At 46.8% G+C, this 9,558-nt stretch overlaps 1 protein-coding gene across 4 annotated transcripts in view; it reads left to right on the top strand.

The window, feature by feature from the left end:
• The first annotated feature begins 314 nt into the window (after positions 1 to 314).
• Positions 315 to 9,558, top strand: part of USP9X (ubiquitin specific peptidase 9 X-linked) — a 123,267-nt gene continuing 114,023 nt past the window's right edge. For 2 of the 4 annotated variants that reach the window (XM_073667273.1, XM_073667271.1), the window contains exon 1: positions 316 to 773. The gene's annotated coding sequence lies outside the window, so the exon portion shown is untranslated. Of the gene's footprint in view, positions 774 to 1,067; positions 1,366 to 9,558 lie in introns of those variants that run through there. The other 2 variants (XM_073667274.1, XM_073667272.1) reach the window with 2 other exon arrangements.

The following is a 9,558-nucleotide window of genomic DNA, read 5'->3' as shown; positions in this document are numbered from 1 at the left end:
GGACGGATGGGTTTTCGGCAGACCCTACAAGCCGCCTGGCTTCCCTATAGGGCTCCGCTGGGGACGATTCCGAATATTTAGTCCCAATGTGATAAAACCTAACTGAGCCCCAATACTGGACAGCAGCCGTGTCCCTACGGGTAATGAAGCCCCATATCTCCTCACCGAGGACACGCTGGTTACGGCACAAGAGACCGGCGCCGGCATTAACCCCTTTCTGCTGATTTCTCCCGTTATTTCTAACGTAAACGCCCTAAACGTCAAGTGCCGTAAGTGGAGACGCCGGCACGGCCGCCCCGGCTCGCAATGTGACAGTGTGTATGTCCGGGCATGGAGAGGAAGAGGAGGTGGTTGCTGTAGCTGATGGTGGGAGAGGAGGAGCCGCTCAGCTGAAGCTGCTGCTAGTGCTCATGACGCAGGAAAAACGCACCGCCGGCCAAAAAGAGACACTGCGAGCCTGAAGAAGCCAGGGATACAAGAGGCATACACGGGCAGCGGGCGGACAGCACACGGAGCGCCCGCCGACATCAACCGCTCACTGCACGCCCGGGCTCCAAGGGGAGCAGAAAATCCGGCGCGGGAGGCAACGCCAAGAAGTTTTAATGCCTTTCAAGTTGTGGGGGAGGATATAAAGGAAGGAGAGGATCTGCCGCCCGCCCGCTATATCAACCGACTGGACGTTACTGCGCGGACCCCGGCGGCCGCCTCACATGTGTGTCCCTGCGCCGGCTCCGCGGGCTCTCCAGCAGGGGAGGACGGCTCACTAGCTGGCGGTGAGTACATGGCCGCCGTGTGTGGGACTGACAATGCCGGGGCTACGGGACATGTAATAACGTTCTGTCTCTCCGCCTCCCTTCTTTATAACATGATGAAGTGTAAAGGAAAATGGCTGACGTCTCCGCTCTCCCCCATCCTGTCTGGGCTGACTGGGGATGAGCTCGCACCACTCCTCCTCCTCCTTTTCCTCCTCCTCCCGGAGCCATTGCTGCTCCTCAGACCCCGGAGATTTTTACTTCTCGCCGTTTAACCCCTGGCTGCCCGCCGCGCCGCTCAGAGGGAGGAGGCAGCTGGCGGCGGCCGGCATTTCCTCTCCGGCTCCCTCCCTCTCTCCCGCTCGCTCTCTCCTCCCCCTTCCCTCTTCTCTTCTGCTTTCTGCCAAACGCCATTACTGAGGTGGAGTGATTTGGAGGGGGTGGGTGGGGGAAATAAGCGAGAGCCATGTAGGCCCTGCCCGCAATTCCAGGCCTCCGACCACTGCACATAAATGGCGGCCTGCACGCCCCTGTAGCCGGCGCTGCTGCCGTCCTCCGGGCTCTCCCGGGCCTCAGTCCTCGCTATAGAATACAGACGGAAGCCGGCGGACATGTAAGTAGTAACTGCCGGGCCTAGTGCAGCCTGTGGCTGGCGGCTGTCACTGCCGGTGTCACCTCTAATGCCTGCTGGCACTGCCACCCCTGCACACAGTGTCTGCAGCCCGGGGTATGGGGATCGGTGACAGCTGACTGCTCGACAGTGTGCTGCCAATGTCTCTGCTCTAATATGGGCACATCTGATGCGCAGGGCCCCCTGTCTGTGGGGCGACAGGCCGCAGGGCCCCCTGTCTGTGGGGCGACAGGCCGCAGGGCCCCCTGTCTGTGGGGCGACAGGCCGCAGGGCCCCCTGTCTGTGGGGCGACAGGCCGCAGGGCCCCCTGTCTGTGGGGCGACAGGCCGCAGGGCCACCTGTCTGTGGGGCGACAGGCCGGTAACCTTTGTGTAAAAGGGGTTTTCCACCTTTGGGGCGGCTTTATCATTGATGCATGTATTCAGGGATTAAAACCATTTTTGCTATTGGGTTTCATTAAAAATTTACATTGTTTTGCTCTTCCAGGCTGTCTGTTCTCCTCCTGTAAATTGAACTCTGATATGTGAGATCATAAATCAGCTGAGAGGAGCTCAGACTGTTATTAACTGTCAAACTGTCTGAATAAGGTCACTGACAGATTCTCAGTTAACTCATTCTGCAGCTAGCAATAGCCAGTGCAACACTGAAGCTATTGAGGGCAAAAGGTGGAAAATTTGTAAAAAATCCCATCTGCAATTTTTTTTTTTGCCCCTAATTAAATGCATTTAAAGGTAATGTCACCATGTTTCCCAAATATTATGTACGGCCACCACCTGTTAAGGCCTCTGACAGTATTCTAGTATTCTGTATGTATGGCCCCAATTCCTTCTGCAAGGCACAAAATAGACCACAGACGGCACCATCTGGTCCGATGGGCGTCTCTGGTTTTGATCCGGCCTCTCCTCTGCTCACAATCGCTGTCCTACTTCATCCACATAGTCCCCCAATCGTGCTCCTGCACAGGCGCACTTCTCCCTTCCCTTCGGAGGGCAGAGCCCAGTACTGTAATGTGCATGCGCTGGCTGCTTTACTTCTGCATCATCTGCGCTCTTTGGCTTTACCCGGTGTATACACATTACAGTACTTAGCTCTGACCTCAGCAGTGTACAACAGAGTGTCTGCAGGAGTGGGTTTGGGAGATGCTGTTGGCTGATGTAGAACGCGGCATCCACAGAAAGCCAGGAAGGAGGACAGTGATTGTAGGAAGAGTGAGGCGTCGGATCACGACCTGAGACGCCCATCAAACCGGACGGTGCCGTCTGTGGGTATAAGCGCATCTACATATACAGTGATGCGTAATCCATGCGATCTAATGCAAGTCAATGGCGGCGAAAACGCAGCAGTTCCGCTAAATAATTGGTAGTGCTGCATTTTTTTCCGCAATGATAACCTGCAGCGGAAATTTCCGCAGCATGTGCACAGCACATGAGGATTATCATTGGGGAACATGGCAGATCTTCTACCATGCGTTTTTTAAGCGTTTCTGCTGCGTCTTTGCCTCTGCAGAAACGCTTAAAAAATGCATCATGGGCCCACAGCCTAAGGCTAAGTGCCCACGTTGCGGACCTGAAGCATATTTTTTACGCTTCTCCCTGGCGGGAAAATCGCATGCGGATATTACATGCGGTTTTCCCGCCAGGTAGAAGCGTTTGTGAGGCGTCTTTGCATGCATTTCCGCATGCGGGTTATCAAGCACTTCTCCAAGCATCACTTGGAAAAGTGCTTGACAACTTGTTCAGAATGGTAAAAAATAAAAAAATAAACTTTATACTCACCTTCTGATGCATTCTCTGCCCCGTCCGGAGGCTTGAGCGGCTCACGCTGTTGTGTGCAGGACCTGCGGTGACGTCATTGAGTCATGTGGTGGGTCACATGACTCAATGACGTGGCAGGTCCTTCAGACAACAGCGCGACGGAGGGAAAACATCATAAGATAAGTATAAACTTTATTTTATTCTTTTTTTTACAGGTTCTTTGGTACCCAGGTCTGGAGGAGAGTCTCCTCTCCTCCAGACTTGGGTACCATCCGCACATTGATTCCGCTGCGCTTCCGCAAAATTAATGAACATGCTGCGGATTTTTGACTGCAGCATATACGCTGCGGAAAAATCCGCAGCATGGGCATTGACATTGCGGAATGCCATTGGGGACCATGGGGTGCGGATCTACATGCGTTTTTCAAGCGTTTACGCTGCGGAAATTCCGCAGCATATACGCTTGAAAAACGCTACGTGGGCACACAGCCTTATAGGTCTTTTTTGTGCTACACAGAGGGGCTTGGGGACATACATACATCTTACTATAATACTGTAAAAGGCCTTAAAGGTGGTGGCCGTACTTTATATTGGGAAAACCTGTTGACAGGTTACCTTTTAAAAGGAATGTCACCAGGGTTTTGTCCCCTAATCTGAAGGCAGCATAAGGGCAGAGTTTGTGTTTCCAGCAGCATGTCACTTACTGTAGTTTTGATAATCTCCCTATAAAACAAAGATTTTATAACTACAGAGCTAGTAAATCTGCTGCCATTTAGTCCGTCATTTTCATGACCTCTGTGTAACCCCACCCCCACCACTGATTGACAGCTTTGTGTGTTCACTGTGAATAGGCCGAAAGCTGCTAATCAGTGATGTGGGTGGTGGATATACGGAGCTCCGCATTCAGAGTACTGCTAGATCTGCAGCAAATTATGAGTTCTTAATCAAAACTACAGCAATCAGCCCAGTAAATGATACATCACTGGTATCTGGGTCCATGCCCATACATCATGCTGCTCCCGGATGTGGTGGCAAAAACCTGGTGAGAGATCCATTTTAAAGAAGCACTTCTATCAAATTCAAAGTTTTTACCCTCTTAATATATTGGTCATATTATACAGCACTGTGTACTTACAATTGGTTATTTTTTCTTTCTACACAGTAAATTCTTTTTTTTTCCTGCCCTATGTAGAAACAGGAAGCCTATTTTCCCTGCAAAAATAATTTCCCTCTTAAATAAGTTGTCCACTACTTGGACAGCTCCTTCTCATACCCCTCACTTGGCTATACTCTCCTCCCGTGTCGACACTTGATCTCCCCAGGGCTCCCGTGCGGTTGTTGTGACATGTGACCCCGGCACCTAATCAGCGCTGGCGTCACTGTCTCCACCTCCTGTCGGATTGGTCATGAAGAGGAAGTCTGAGATCAGCTGCAGCCCAGACTTCCTGTTAATGTTCGATTTGTCTGAAGGCAGGAACAGTGAGTGACGCCAGCGCTGAATGGCTGCCGGGTCAAGTGTCACAACGACCGCAGGGGAGCCCTGTGAGTGCTGACACCTCTGGAATGGTGCCAGCACAGGAGGTGAATATAGACCTTTTTTTTTTATTGAGGCCAAACATTTAGATCAGGAAGGGCTTGTCCAAGTACTGGACAGCCCCTTTAAGTTCCTGACCCACCTGCTCTCCCTGCCAGGGCCCTTTGCAGTGACTTATGACTCATATTTGAAAATGAGACGTCCAGTTTCTACATAGAGCTTAGAAGAATTCAGCTAGTCAGTTTTTAATCACGTGATGTCATAGACCTAATGGAAAACAGAATAATTAACTGGGTAGAAAGGCAAAATGAGCAATTGTAAGTACACAGAGCTATATAATATGATGATTGCTATATATTAAGAGGATAAACACTTTGATGGGAGTTCTTTAATTAAAAAATGGCACCAAAGGTGCACAACACATTTGATTATGGTTAAATTAGCTTCTCATTTTCTTCTTTCCACAATCACTTTCTATTTTCCAGCTTCTTTTGTAGGTTTTCCAGATTTAAAGAGTTATAGTACCTTTTGTAACCTCTAAACCCATAGAACCTAAGACTGATGTTCAGTCTAATTAATGGTCAAGAGACCATGATGGATGTTACCTCTGTTATAATGATATCACTTTAAAGGGGTACTATTTTTTTTTAATTTTTTTTTTCTTCATATGCTTACTATGTCAAAATAACAAAATCGGCTTGAAGGTGCGTTAACATTTAAGAGCCTGTTTACACAGGCAGTCCGCGGATCAGTAATCGTTCAGCGTACATAGGCTACTATTGTTCTCAGCAGCTCTTGTCCACATCACACAGGACAATTTGCTGACAAGAACAGTGGTCTTTGCTGAACAGTTCACCCAGTGATCAAGCGTTTTGCTCATCTGCTGACTAGCAGCCTTTTTAGACTATTGGGAAAGAAACTTTTCTAGGAAAGTTCTTTCACGATGATCTTTAGGTGTAAATTCCTCTTTACTTTTTCCTTGCCACTCCAGTTATATTGGTGTTTTAGGCTAGGGTCACACTAATGCAGTGAAAAATAGTATTCTGATGCGAACCCCAATGGAGAATTATATAAATTCTGCAGACAGTTAACTCTTCTCACATCCCCATACACGTGAGCAATAGGGCAGGCATTCTTGTGTTTTCATTAGAGAGAGGGGAGACCACTGCCAGGAATCTCATTGACAGGTTCTCTTAAAGCCTTTGTCAGCCACGTGTCCAGTGATTTGCTCTCATCGTCAAGTTCTGACAGCTTTACTTTAAAAGGAAGCTGTCACGTCCTTTTCCGATATTAAACTGCCCCCAATGTCTTGCTAGTGATGCATTTTTGATCCTAAGGTGACTGCATCTCATACCTTTTTTCAATCATTGGGGTGGCGCTTTCTATCCGTTCAGTCACGGACCTCTTCAAATTATTCACGCCCATTGCAGCCTGATTGCCATGGCATTGGTGCTATCCAGTCAATCGCCCTGTAAAGTCAGCGCACAAGTGCAAAATATCAGGTCCCCATGTGTGCGCGCTGAATCTGTGTACGTCCCCAGCATCATTTCATATCTGCACATGCTCTGGAGTCGTGGGAACAGAGTGCCACGCAGGGCTGTGGAGTCGGTAAGCCAAACCTTCCATGGCTCCGACTCCACAACTCCGACTCCCTCATACATGGCTCATGTTTAAGTGCTAAATTTACTGTAGCACAGATTCATCTCAGCTAAAAGTCTAGACCCTTAGATCAGGAATAGGACAGACATTTATAGGACACTTCATAACTTTCCCAATTTTTTATGAAAAAATATTCCCCACAAACTGCATTGAACTACTGTACCCAATTTATTAAAGATTTTAGGAGTCGGAGTTGGTCCATTTTATACCGACTCCACAGCCCTGGTGCACGATCACAATGCATGTCACCTAGCCACTGACTCACCGTGGCTCCAGAGCATGCGCAGATATGAAATGCAGCTGGGGACGTACACCCAGATTCAGTGCGCATGTGCTTGCACCTCATAGTCTGTGTGCAAGTGTGAAATTTACTGGGTGATTGCTGTGACATCGGGGCTATCCAGGCAGTCAGGCTGCGATGGGTGTGAATAATTTGAAGAGGACTGTGACCTGGAAGGATAGAAAGCTTCACCCCTATGACTGAAAAGGTATGGGATGCAATCAACAAAGGATAAAAAGTGTTGTGTTTTTTTTTTTTTTGATAAATAGTTGAAAGTTTTGCTTGAGAAGACAATGTTAGTAATGCACATTGCATCTCTAGCAAGACAGTGGGGGGAGTTTAATATTGTAAAAGGATGTGACAGGTTCCCTTAAATGTGTATTGGGCTTGTAGACCCAAGAAGACTGCTAGAGTTAATGACTGGGCTCCGCAATCAGATGACTTCACAACTACAGCCATATCCGCATATGATGCCATCTTTTATCAATAGACTATCATGTTTAAAGGGATCTTGTCAGGTGATGTATGCTGTCTGAACTGCAGGTATAATGAATTACAGCCCGGTGTATGCTCTGGAACGCTTGGGCATCTCAGAGGAAATATACTTCGACTGTCTGGCTGGGGACCATAGCCGGATATATGTTTAGTCCGGTTCTGCTCCTTGCTGGCTCTTCTCTGCACTGCTGCAGGTGATTGACAGGTCTCTCCCTGTACCTATGCATGCGATGTAGAGACCTTTAAATCACCTGGAGCAGGACTAGTCTCCAGATCTTTAAAGTACATTTTCTCTGAAATGCTGTAATGTTTTAGAGAATATACCAGGCCTTCGTCATGCAGCAGGCTGCGATTCATGCTGCCTGAGGTTTGGGCAGCATGAATCGTCTAACAGTGTCCCATAAGATAAACTAAATGAAAAAAATTATTTACTGTGTTGTATGTGTTTTTCACTGGAGACCTCATTCTGTAGTGGTGTAGCCTGGCTGGTTTATATCCCCTTTTTAAGTATCCTAGACAGGGGACAGCACTCTTTTGACCTCTGACAGGTGGATCCCTTCAGACACGTTTCGCATATACACCGAAAGCTTTTCTTGTGTACACCTCTATTAGGGGAAAAATCTGTTTAAAAATGGGATTGAGCTTTGTTAGTTTCCTTTTGAACTGGAAAAACAGCGCTGCATGCCATGCTTATACTTCATGTGCAAATTGCCTCTTCAGAGAGAAAGAGGACTTAAACTCTATAGCGCCACTTATTGGAAGCAATCCTACAAGTCACAATCGACCCTTTAACAAGCCTTGCAATATGACTTAGGATAATAGCCAAACCAGAATCTCAATTTGTAGACACGGTGTTTCTGGGTATTGCCCCTCATCAGTGCAGAGTATGAGAACTGATTTGGTTAGGTGAGAGGCTCTGGACTGAGGTTTAAGGGGTAACGTTTCTCCTTGTGGAGAGTGGCATGCCTGCATTGTAGCCATGAATGTAGATGGGAATGTGGCTGTAGACCTAAAGGTAAAAACCGAGGCCAAAAATGATTTGGTTCTAGGCTTTACATGGGCAAAAATGTTACTTGTTCTGACTCTTTAAAACAATGTTCTTCTCCCTCCTCCTCCAGCTGTTGTAAAATTACAACTCTCAGCATGTCCTGTCAGTCAGCACTTTAGTTTTTCAGCAGTTGGTGAGCCACAGATTCATGAGCAATACATTGGTGTTTGCAATTTGGCTTTAAATAAATATTCATATTAGGTTTCTAACAGTCTTGATATTTGCCAAATCATAAGTCAGTGTAGAGAGAATGGGCATTCAGGTGAGTCTCATCTGAATCGTACAGCTTGTGCATGGTAAAGGGGATATTCTGGTTCAAAGAAGTTATCACAAATCCATATGATGTGATAATTTTTTAGATTGATTTGGGACTGTGCACTTGAGGACCCCCACCGATAACGAGAATGGGTCATTACTCCCGTTACAGTGGAGCGGCAGTGCGCATGGTTGGCTACTCCATTCATTCTCTAGGACTTTCGCAGTCCCATAGTGAATGAATGAAGTGGCGGTTGAGCATGCGCTCTTCCGCTCCATTGTAGCGGGAATAGGTGCCCCATTCTGGTGATCGGTGGGGATTTTAGCAGCCGATCTAAGAAGTTAATTTTCTAATGGAATACCCATTTAAGATTCAACTATGGATGATGATCCTCCTATATACTGTCAACATGTGGTTGTGATTATGGGGACAAACAGTGAAGAATTTACAAACTTACAAAACCTTTTATTGTGTGTAAACCCCAGCTGCCCCTTTCAGACTGATTCCATATGCTTGTTTAGTACCTTTTGTGTCCACTCATTTTGATTAATTTTTTGTTACTTGGTTTTAAACTCGGGAAGCGGGTGACATTGCTGAAATATGTCTTGTCAGGGGTGGAAACATCCTGATGTCTAGAATTTGATGGAAATTTTCATATCTGGTATTTATTTATTTTTCTTACCACTTGGAAGATCCTATGGAGGGATTGCAAAAGTAATACTTCCACAATGTTGTTGTTGGAATTTTCTTTACAGCCCAGGTCGATGTAATAACTTTTTGATATCGCTGTTTAGGAGTCACAAGAATATAACTGGCACTGGTTTCCACTAAAATAACCCAAACCTTTGTCAGTCATGCATGTTTTAAAGGGACCTCTCATGTTGACAATGGTGTCTGATCTGCAGATGGTGCTATGGAATAGGAGGAGCTGATCAGATTGATACATTTTTGTGGGAAAAGTTTCAGTAAGGTTATGTGTGCACTATCAGGAATTGCTTGCAGAAATTTCTGCAGCGGTTCTGCACCTCTTGGCGTCAAACACAGCGGTAATTCTGCGCGTTTTTTTGCGTGTTGTATAGAAAAAACGCAGGCAAATCGGCACAGAGAATGGACATGCTGTTTTTCTATTTTTTTTTAATGCAAATGAAA

Source organism: Phyllobates terribilis, unplaced genomic scaffold (genome assembly GCF_046119375.1).
Source record: "Phyllobates terribilis strain yellow unplaced genomic scaffold, ASM4611937v1 Scaffold_2__4_contigs__length_985480577, whole genome shotgun sequence".
In the NCBI taxonomy this organism is placed as follows: domain Eukaryota; kingdom Metazoa; phylum Chordata; class Amphibia; order Anura; family Dendrobatidae; genus Phyllobates; species Phyllobates terribilis.
This window is presented reverse-complemented; position numbering and strand designations above follow the sequence as displayed.